Raw genomic sequence first — 12,247 nt, forward strand, 5'->3', positions numbered from 1 at the left:
CATTGTATTTTACAGAAAATTACAGAGCTGCAGAATGAAAAGGAAAGGTAATTTTTAATATCATTCAATTACAATATGACTTGTGTCGCAATTGTTTATGCTATATTATTATTTTTTATTTGCTAATTTTTTACCCTTTAACCAAAAAAGAGGCGATAGCAGTTGAGCATGTATAGCATATAAACTGTCATTTCCTGTCAGTACACTTCACACAGATTTACCAGATGCATGCTGTACCAGGACAATAGTTTCCAGTGGAAATGTACAGTAGTATGGTTTTGTAAAAAGGGCACTGTTTTTTAAAATGTTGCTGTGCTCAGAGTGTAGGCCACAGTGCGTCATTCACATCCACGTTTTGATATGTATTTGGTGTATAAACAGTCCAGGTCAAAATTCTGTGCCTCACATAAGAGAACTAGTGTTTTTTTATGAATTTGTTGGCATATCCGCAGAAACTCCCACTTTTCCTTCTGACAGGTCCACTTTAAAGGTGCTTGGTTCTGCATGACATCATGCACTGGCTGGCACAGGGTGGCTATGAAGATAGAGAGTTTAACTGCCTGTTTATCCAAACCTTTTACAGCTTCTAAATATAGACTTCCTGAGCTAGGGACTGTAATTTGCTCATGCTGGGAATGATGTGCCAAGGAATAAGACATTGAACTAAAAATAAGGAGTAGATTTTTGCTTTTTATTGGCCTCTTAAAGTAATATTTCATTCTTGTCAAGTAAAAACATATTTTATTATGACCATATTTATTCATGTTTAATAATATAATTTATTTTTTTTAATAACATCAAAAGCTTTCTCTGCCTCCCAGATCCTCTCGTGGTCACCCAGGCCCACATAGCTGTCCTGACCATCTTGATCCTATAGACAAGAGGTCCTCCTCACACAGGATGAAGTCCCTAATAGGGACAACCAGGTCTCTTGACAGGGGTCTGTCTCCACATGCAACTGCTACTTTTGTAACATACTGTATATGCAGCAAAGCCACAGGCCCCTACTGAGGAGGCAGGGGGCCTGATTTTTCTCTGCTGCATTTTCTATAACAGGTCTGTGTGACACACCCAACCAGGACAGGGGCTTTTGGAGGGGACTGCAGGATAGTCTCTTGCCTACTGACTATGGGCCCTGGCTTTTGAGGGGGCTTAATTGTTGGGAAGTGTGTGCCTAGGGGACCGTTGGAGTGGTTTGCATCGAATTCGGGTCTGTGTCTCCCCGAAACACACAGACTCTGGGAACTTAGGACCTGGATACAGATTTGGGGCCTTTGTGCCCAAACCAGCAATGACTGCTTTAGACTGTGAGACTCAGAGCAGATGTTAATATAATCAGCTCAAAACAACCTAATGCTGGGGTCTCCTGCTATAATCTGTTTACTAAGGTGTCTTTCTCCCGTGATATCATTTCCCTATTGTGTGCCTCCTAGGTGTGAATTCCCATTGTTTATTGAGTCACCTATTGTTTCTGTCTGTCTGCCAATTCTTTAGAGATTTGGACAACCCTAGGCCTTCTTACTGGGGAACTCCTGCCAAACAGTCTGGGTGGGCACTAAGTCACCTAGGCTTGTCTAGGTGACTAGTTGTTAAATAGCTTACTGTTTAATTAGCTTAATATTTATGTTTATGTTGGTTGTTCCTTAACTATGTTAATTTTATTACTGTTTGTATAACGTGATTAAGTTCTTATCTGATTTTGTGTGGTATATAAATTCTGTATGAATTTACAATAAAGTCAATTCCAGTTTGCACCTGAGCTAGTGTCATCTAGTTCTTGGGTGCTCAGCTATAATACCTGATTCCTAGACCCAGACTGGAGGAAGCTATATACTGATAGAAGCACTGAAGCTGGGTGCTGGACTGTCCGCCACAGTCTGCATCTACATCCCCACCCTGTGAATGGACAGAATGCTTTTTGCATTGCAGCATATCTGATTTGTTCCATATGCTGCTTCTCCTTCCCACAGTCTGAGCTCTGTTGTACATGTGCTGCAAGAGGCTGATACCAGGTCACATTCAGGTATTTTTACTGTTTGCATTTAAAAATCTGTTTAATGATGTATTAATGAATACAGAGATGCTTTAATCTATAACATTTATATATACCTGGTTTTGAGCTTTATTTATAGCTGTAAGCGTGTCATTGAACATGTGCAGGACCTATCTGCCTGGGAATAAACACACAGCGTGACCTACAGTATCTGTCTAGGTGGCTTTTTTATATTCCTGATATTCCCACAACAGTTGGGTCCTTGGAATTCAGTTTTCACATGGATTTTCATTATAGAGCTGGCACAGAGCCAAGTGTATCATATAAATACCCCTTATCCTTGATTGATACCTGCCTAAGTTGACTTCTAAGTGCATGAACCAACAAGAACAGAAAGATCTTCTTATACTGCGGTGTATGCATGCTTTTTGCATTCTGCCCCTTTTTGCAGTATTGATTCTAACTTTGCATCTATTTAGTAAATTGAACGTTAGTTACTCTCTGTTTGATCATTTACATAAATTGCACATCTTGTTACACTTCTTGGTGAACATCTAATCAACAGGTAAATATAACTCACTTAGTATAGAAAGAAAGTGCTACTAAGCAAGTTAACCCCACCCCCAAGGTCCCCCTTACCCTTTTTTGAAGGACTATCAAAAAAAAAAAAATATACACACTCCAACTGAACTGTAGGGATCCACTGCTGCTTACATGGTCCTGCAAATCTGCAGCAGTGAAATAGAAAACATGGGGGTTGAATTACTAAAGATGGAGCACTCAGAATCTGGTGCAGCTGTGCATGGTAGCCAATCAGCTTCTAACTTCAGCTTTTTCAATTAAGCTTTGATGATAAAACCTGGAAGCTGATTGGTTTCTATGTACAGCTGCACCAGATTTTGCACTCTCCAGTTTTAGTAAATCTCCCCCATAATCTCGTATTAACAATGATATTACGAGTGGTGGAAACACTGTGCTAAAGGAAAAAACTTGAGTTGTCTATACTGGAAGATGTCTTTAGGTCTCATTATTATTATGACCCAGGATTTATATAGCACCAACAATTTGCGCAGCACTTTACAACATGAGGGCAGACAGTACAGTTACAATACAATTCAATACAGGAGGAATCAGAGACCCCTGCTCCTTAGAGCTTACAATCTAGGAGAGAGGGTCAAGTGTTACAAAAGGTAATAACTGTGGGGGGATGGTTTGATGGAGAAAGTAAAAGTACAGTTGTTAGGTGGGGGGACAGCTAGGCTTCTCTGAAGGAGAAGGGTAGGGAGTTCCATAAGATAGGAGAGGCTCGGGAAAAGTCCTGGAGTATGGGAGGAGGTGATGAGGGAACTAGAGTGTGGGAGGTCTTGGGAGGAATGAAGGGAACAAGTAGGTTGGTATTTTAAGACTAAGTTAGTGCTGTAGCTGGGGTCCTGAGTTGTGGATAGCTTTGTAAGTTATTGTTAGAATTTTGAATTTAAATCGTTGGGTGAGTGTAAGCCAGTAGAGGGATTGACAGAGAGGGGTAGCAGACACTGAGTGGTTGGTAAGGTAAATGAGTCTGGCAGCAGCATTCATCATGGACTGAAAGGGGGGATAGCCTAGGTAAATGTAATCCCGTGAGGAGGGAGTTGCAGTAGTCAAGGCGGGAGATGACCAGGGAGTGAACTAGGAGCTTTGTGTTGTCATTGGTTAGGAAGGGGCGTATTTTGGAGATGTTGCGGAGGTTGAGATGCCAAGATTTCGAAAGCGTTTGGGTGTGGGGCTGAAAGGATAGTTCGGGGTCCATCGTTACACCTTGGCATGCGGGGACGGGCTGTTAGTAGTGCTATTGATCTTGACAGAGAGATTAGGGGCAGAGGCACGTGGAGGAGGAAAAATCATGAGCTCAGTTTAGGATAGATTGAGTATGAGGAAGTGGTGTGACATCCAGACTTATATGTCTGTTAGTAAATGAGTGATATGTGAGGAGACTGAAGGAGTGAGCTGAGGGGTAGAGAGATAGATTTGGGTGTTGTCAGCATAGAGATGTCATTGGAAGCCATGGAAAGTCTATTACCTGACCCAGGGAGGTGTGGTAGATGGAGAATAAGAGAGGTCCAAGAACAGAACCTTGGGGGACCCCGACAGAGAAAGGGAGAGGAGAGGAGGAAGTAGAGTTGTAAGTGACACTACTGTCGCGGTTGGATAAATAGGATGAGAACCAGGGAAGAGTACAGTCACGGAGACAAAAGGTGTGGAGTTTTTTGAGGTGGAGGGGGTGGTCCACTGTGTCAAAGGTAGCAGAGAGGTCTAAGAGTAGGAGTACAGAATAGTGTCCATTGGATTTAGCTGTTAGCAGATTGTATGTGAGTTTTAGGAAAGCAGTTTCCATGGAGTGTTGAGGGTGGAATCCAGACTGAAGGGGATCAAGAAGGTTATTCTTGGCGAGGTGGTCACTCAGCCGGTTGTAGACCAGACGTTCAAGGAGTCTGGATAAAAAGAGGAGCAAGGAGATGGGGTGTTGGTTGTTAAGATTGGTGGGGTCTAGTGAGGGCTTTTTAAGAATGGGGATGACCAATGCATGTTTTAGAGAGTTTTGGAAGATGCTTGAAGAGAGGGAGCGATTGAAGATGTGAGTTTAGAAGGAGAGGGAGCGTAGAATAGAGTCAGAGGGTGAACGTACCATTTGTGAGGTAACTGGGTCCAGGGGGCAGGTGGTAAGGTGGATGTTAGAGAAAAGTTTAGCAACCTCGTCTATAGTGGTGGGGTTGAATGAAGGAAGTAATGATTGTACCTGTAGACATGGGGTGTGAGGTGGAGAAGGCATATGTACAGTGGAGATCTCCTCATGAATTACACCAATCATATGTTGGAAGTGATTGGCGATATCCTGAGCAGTGAGTAAGATACTGGGTGAAGGCAGTGGAGGGTGAAGTAGAGAGTTGAAGGTAGAAAAGAGTTGAAAGGGACGGGATGATAAGTTGTTAATGAGAGTGATAAAATAGGTCTGCTTGGCAGTGGATGTTTTTTCTGCTGCTCCCAGGAGTTCAGTGTTTTTTTTTTTTAGAGTTTGGAGTCAGGGGTGTTTAGAGGCAGAAAAAAACCCCACTGCCAGTGCATCCAGGAGCAGCAGAGTTTTGTCAGAAAAAAATGCTTGAAGCGCCTAAACATGGGTAAATGTGTCTAAACATGTCTATTCGTGAGTGAAGAGGTTAATATTGAAACAGTGCCTTGTTGATAAACATTACCTTTTCTGTCCAAAGAACCATATGACCTACAACATATGTAGTGCCATTGTCATAATTTGATTTATTTCTGTGATCATTAAATTCTACAATATACTAAACGTTTAAGTATCCATGTGTGGACTCCTCCCAATTCTCGGGGGAGGGGGGGTTAAGCCCTGCTTACACGCAACACCTGCAGTTGCCTGAATTTAATGGGACTGCCAATTAGTGACTGCATCTCGTATGTGGTAATTTTCCACTTGGCTCAACAAAAGTCAAATTAAAAATTGACTGGGCCATGCACAGCTTGAATTCTTGTGGCACTGGCCAAACTTTGAATGGTCTATGGTCAGCCTTAGAAAGCTGTCCCAAATGAAAAAAATACCAACTATTCTTGTTGTGGTGACAACCCAAAATTTTGTATATCCTCTTACTTTTCTTTCAGTCCTGGGTGACAATGGTGACCAGACAGACAGCATTCAAAACCTAATACTGATTCTAACCCTTCAACAGTTTATTTAAAACAAAAAAAAATGGTTTGGGCTTTACATGCACTTTAACCACTTGCCGGCACGGGCAGGCAAAAGGACTTACAGGTACGTCCTTGCCTGCCCGCGGGTGGGGGGTCCGATCGGACCCCCCCCGGTGCCGGCGGCGGTCGGCAAATCTCCCCCGGCGATCGGTGGTGAGGGGGAGGCCATCCATTCGTGGCCCCCCCCTCGCGATCGCTCCCAGCCAATGGGATCATTTCCCTGCCTCTGTATTGTACACAGAGGCAGAGGAAATGATGTCATCTCTCCTCGGCTCGGTAATTTCCGTTCCGGCCCGAGGAGAGAAGACAGGTATGTGAGTGCACCAACACACACACACAGTAGAACATGCCAGGCACACAAAACACCCCGATCCCCCCCGATCCCCCCCCAATCACCCCCCCTGTCACAAACTGACACCAAGCAGGTTTTTTTTTTTTTTTTTTTTTTCTGATTACTGTATTGGTGTCAGTTTGTGACAGTTACAGTGTTAGGGCAGTGAGTGTTAGGCCCCCTTTAGGTCTAGGATACCCCCCTAACCCCCCCTAATAAAGTTTTAACCCCTTGATCACCCCCCGTCACCAGTGTCGCTAAGCGATCATTTTTCTGATCGCTGTATTAGTGTCGCTGGTGACGCTAGTTAGGGACGTAAATATTTAGGTTCGCCGTCAGCGTTTTATAGCGACATGGACCCCCATATACTATCTAATAAATGTTTTAACCCCTTGATTGCCCCCTAGTTAACCCTTTCACCACTGATCACCGTATAACCGTTACGGGTGACGCTGGTTAGTTCGTTTATTTTTTATAGTGTCAGGGCACCCGCCGTTTATTACCGAATAAAGGTTTAGCCCCCTGATCGCCCGGCGGTGATATGCGTCGCCCCAGGCAGCGTCAGATTAGCGCCAGTACCGCTAACACCCACGCACGCAGCATACGCCTCCCTTAGTGGTATAGTATCTGAACGCATCAATATCTGATCCGTTCAGATCTATACTAGCGTCCCCAGCAGTTTAGGGTTCCCAAAAACGCAGTGTTAGCGGGATCAGCCCAGATACCTGCTAGCACCATCGTTTTGCCCCTCCGCCCGTCCCAGCCCACCCAAGTGCAGTATCGATCGATCACTGTCACTTACAAAACACTAAACGCATAACTGCAGCGTTCGCAGAGTCAGGCCTGATCCCTGCGATCGCTAACAGTTTTTTTGGTAGCGTTTTGGTGAACTGGCAAGCACCAGCCCCAGGCAGCGTCAGGTTAGCGCCGGTCGCGCTAACACCCACGCACGCACCGTACACCTCCCTTAGTGGTATAGTATCTGAACTGATCAATATCTGATCCGATCAGATCTATACTGGCGTCCCCAGCAGTTTAGGGTTCCCAAAAACGCAGTGTTAGTGGGATCAGCCCAGATACCTGCTAGCACCTGCGTTTTGCCCCTCCGCCCGGCCCAGCCCAGCCCACCCAAGTGCAGTATCGATCGATCACTGTCACTTACAAAACACTAAACGCATTACTGCAGCGTTCGCAGAGTCAGGCCTGATCCCTGCAATCGCTAACAGTTTTTTTGGTAGCGTTTTGGTGAACTGGCAAGCGCCAGCGGCCTAGTACACCCCGGTCGTAGTCAAACCAGCACTGCAGTAACACTTGGTGACGTGGCGAGTCCCATAAGTGCAGTTCAAGCTGGTGAGGTGGCAAGCACAAATAGTGTCCCGCTGCCACCAAAAAGACAAACACAGGCCCGTCGTGCCCATAATGCCCTTCCTGCTGCATTCGCCAATCCTAATTGGGAACCCACCACTTCTGCAGCGCCCGTAGTTCCCCCATTCACATCCCCAACCAAATGCAGTCGGCTGCATGAGAGGCATTTTTATGTCCTCCCGAGTACCCCTACCCAACGAACCCCCCAAAAAAGATGTTGTGTCTGCAGCAAACGCGGATATAGGCGTGACACCCGCTATTATTGTCCCTCCTGTCAATCCTGGTCTTTGCATTGGTGAATGTTTTGAACGCTACCATTCACTAGTTGAGTATTAGCGTAGGGTACAGCATTGCACAGACTAGGACACACTTTCACAGGGTCTCCCAAGATGCCATCGCATTTTGAGAGACCCGAACCTGGAACCGGTTACAGTTATAAAAGTTACAGTTACAAAAAAAGTGTAAAAAAAAAAAAAAACACAAACAAAAATATAAAATAAAAAATAATAGTTGTCGTTTTATTGTTCTCTCTCTATTCTCTCTCTCTCTATTCTCTCTATTGTTCTGCTCTTTTTTACTGTATTCTATTCTGCAATGTTTTATTGTTATTATGTTTTATCATGTTTGCTTTTCAGGTATGCAATTTTTTATACTTTACCGTTTACTGTGCTTTATTGTTAACCATTTTTTTGTCTTCAGGTACACCATTCACGACTTTGAGTGGTTATACCAGAATGATGCTTGCAGGTTTAGGTATCATCTTGGTATCATTCTTTTCAGCCAGCGGTCGGCTTTCATGTAAAAGCAATCCTAGCAGCTAATTAGCCTCTAGACTGCTTTTACAAGCAGTGGGAGAGAATGCCCCCCCCACCGTCTTCCGTGTTTTTCTCTGGCTCTCCTGTCTCAACAGGGAACCTGAGAATGCAGCCGGTGATTCAGCCAGCTGACCATAGAGCTGATCAGAGACCAGAGTGGCTCCAAACATCTCTATGGCCTAAGAAACCGGAAGCTACGAGCATTTTATGACTTAGATTTCGCCGGATGTAAATAGCGCCATTGGGAAATTGGGGAAGCATTTTATCACACCGATCTTGGTGTGGTCAGATGCTTTGAGGGCAGAGGAGAAATCTAGGGTCTAATAGACCCCAATTTTTTCAAAAAAGAGTACCTGTCACTACCTATTGCTGTCATAGGGGATATTTACATTCCCTGAGATAACAATAAAAATGATTAAAAAAAAAAATGAAAGGAACAGTTTTAAAATAAGATAAAAAAGCAAAAAAATAATAAAGAAAAAAAAAAAAAAAAGCACCCCTGTCCCCCCTGCTCTCGCGCTAAGGCGAACACAAGCGTCGGTCTGGCGTCAAATGTAAACAGCAATTGCACCATGCATGTGAGGTATCACCGCGACGGTCAGATCGAGGGCAGTAATTTTAGCAGTAGACCTCCTCTGTAAATCTAAAGTGGTAACCTGTAAAGGCTTTTAAAGGCTTTTAAAAATGTATTTATTTTGTTGCCACTGCACGTTTGTGCGCAATTGTAAAGCATGTCATGTTTGGTATCCATGTACTCGGCCTAAGATCATCTTTTTTATTTCATCAAACATTTGGGCAATATAGTGTGTTTTAGTGCATTAAAATTTAAAAAAGTGTGTTTTTTCCCCAAAAAATGCGTTTGAAAAATCGCTGCGCAAATACTGTGTGAAAAAAAAAAAATGAAACACCCACCATTATAATCTGTAGGGCATTTGCTTTAAAAAAATATATAATGTGTGGGGGTTCAAAGTAATTTTCTTGCAAAAAAAAAATAATTTTTTCATGTAATCAAAAAGTGTCAGAAAGGGCTTTGTCTTCAAGTGGTTAGAAGAGTGGGTGATGTGTGACATAAGCTTCTAAATGTTGTGCATAAAATGCCAGGACAGTTCAAACCCCCCCCCAAATGACCCCATTTTGGAAAGTAGACACCCCAAGCTATTTGCTGAGAGGCATGTCGAGTCCATGGAATATTTTATATTGTGACACAAGTTGCGGGAAAGAGACAAATTTTTTTTTTTTTTTTTTGCACAAAGTTGTCACTAAATGATATATTGCTCAAACATGCCATGGGAATATGTGAAATTACACCCCAAAATACATTCTGTTGCTTCTCCTGAGTACGGGGATACCACATGTGTGAGACTTTTTGGGAGCCTAGCCGGGTATGGGACCCCGAAAACCAAGCACCGCCTTCAGGCTTTCTAAGGGCGTAAATTTTTGATTTCACTCTTCACTGCCTATCACAGTCTCGGAGGCCATGGAATGCCCAGGTGGCACAAAACCCCCCCAAATGACCCCATTTTGGAAAGTAGACACCCAAAGCTATTTGCTGAGCGGTATAGTGAGTATTTTGCAGACCTCACTTTTTGTCACAAAGTTTTGAAAATTAAAAAAAGAAAAAAAAAATTTTTTTTGTTGTCTTTCTTCATTTTCAAAAACAAATGAGAGCTGCAAAATACTCACCATGCCTCTCAGCAAATAGCTTGGGGTGTCTACTTTCCAAAATGGGGTCATTTGGGGGGGTTTGTGCCACCTGGGCATTCCATGACCTCCAAAACTGTGATAGGCAGTGAAGAGTGAAATCAAAAATGTACACCCTTAGAAATCCTGAAGGCGGTGATTGGTTTTCGGGGGCCCGTACGCGGCTAGGCTCCTAAAAAGTCCCACACATGTGGTATCCCCGTACTCAAGAGAAGCAGCAGAATGTATTTTGGGGTGCAATTCCACATATGCCCATGACCTGTGTGAGCAATATATCATTTAGTGACAACTTTGTGCAAAAAAAAAAAATAAATTGTCACTTTCCCCCAACTTGTGTCAAAATATAAAATATTCCATGGACTCAACATGCCTCTCAGCAAATAGCTTGGGGTGTCTACTTTCCAAAATGGGGTCATTTGGGGGGGGTTTGTGCCATCTGGGCATTTTATGGCCTTCAAAACTGTGATAGGTAGTGAGGAGTAAAATCAAAAATGTACGCCCTTAGAAATCCTGAAGGCAGTGATTGGTTTTCGGGGCCCCGTATGTGGCTAGGGTCCTAAAAAGTCCCACACATGTGGTATCCCCGTACTCAAGAGAAGCAGCAGAATGTATTTTGGGGTGCAATTCCACATATGCCCATGACCTGTGTGAGCAATATATCATTTAGTGACAACTTTGTGCAAAAAAAAAAAAATAAATTGTCACTTTCCCCCAACTTGTGTCAAAATATAAAATATTCCATGGACTCAACATGCCTCTCAGCAAATAGCTTGGGGTGTCTACTTTCCAAAATGGGGTCATTTGGGGGGGGTTTGTGCCATCTGGGCATTTTATGGGCTTCAAAACTGTGATAGGTAGTGAGGAGTAAAATCAAAAATGTACGCCCTTAGAAATCCTGAAGGCAGTGATTGGTTTTCGGGGCCCCGTATGTGGCTAGGGTCCCAAAAAGTCCCACACATGTGGTATCCCCATACTCAGGAGAAGCAGCTAAATGTATTTTGGGGTGCAATTCCACATATGCCCATGGCCTGTGTGAGCAATATATCATTTAGTGACAACTTTTTGTAATTTTTTTTTTTGTCATTATTCAATCACTTGGGACAAAAAAAATGAATATTCAATGGGCTCAACATGCCTCTCAGCAATTTCCTTGGGGTGTCTACTTTCCAAAATGGGGTCATTTGGGGGGGTTTTGTACTGCCCTGCCATTTTAGCACCTCAAGAAACGACATAGGCAGTCATAAATTAAAGGCTGTGTAAATTCCAGAAAATGTACCCTAGTTTGTAGGCGCTATAACTTTTGCGCAAACCAATAAATATACACTTATTGACATTTTTTTACCAAAGACATGTGGGCAAATACATTTTGGCCTAAATGTATGACTAAAATTGAGTTTATTGGATTTTTTTTAGAACAAAAAGTAGAAAATATCATTTTTTTTCAAAATTTTCTGTCTTTTTCCGTGTATAGCGCAAAAAATAAAAACGGCAGAGGTGATCAAATACCATCAAAAGAAAGCTCTATTTGTGGGAAGAAAAGGACGCAAATTTAGTTTGGGTACAGCATTGCATGACCGCGCAATTAGCAGTTAAAGCGACGCAGTGCCAAATTGGAAAAAGTGCTCTGGTCAGGAAGGGGGTAAATCCTTCCGGGGCTGAAGTGGTTAAAGTGTCTTCATAAATGTAAAATTTGGGTTGGGATTAAAAGAGACTTTACGATTCTTGCTATCCATCTATATGAAGCATATGTAAGTTCCATTGTTGTAGCACTACAAGTCTCAGCACTCACAGGTGATTTTGAAGCACTGCTGCAGCTGGCGAGTCTGGAGCAGACTATGTGTATCTAATCTGTAGCTACTAATTTGTATCCGGCAGCCAATCCTGCTGGCAAGAGGTTAAGTGGCCCACTTCATCCATATGAACTCTGAGCCACGTTATCCGATGGATAATTATTCTACACTGCGGCATTTCTTGTTGGGTTTGTGCCTGCTTGGGTTCTTGCCTACATACTTGAGATGTTTCTTGGTTTAAGGTTTCAATCTTTGGGGGCACCGATATCTGGCAGCAATCCTAGAAGAGAGTCACCGTCAATACAGCTACTATCTTCTGCTCCCTTCCCTGGCTGTGCTCAACCTCTGTGTTTCTTCAGTATCAATTACTCGACAGCTTTAATCTGTCCCTGAAATGTGCTTCCAATGTATATACTACAATGAATCATTGCAGCTGTAGTGGTCAACTGCTATGTCCTCTAGCTTCTACAATTGCTGTAGCTTCACCCAAAATTCTCTAATTTAAGCACTCTAT

The sequence above is a fragment of the Aquarana catesbeiana genome, linkage group LG03 (assembly GCF_042186555.1).
Source record: "Aquarana catesbeiana isolate 2022-GZ linkage group LG03, ASM4218655v1, whole genome shotgun sequence".
NCBI classification, from domain to species: Eukaryota; Metazoa; Chordata; class Amphibia; order Anura; family Ranidae; genus Aquarana; species Aquarana catesbeiana.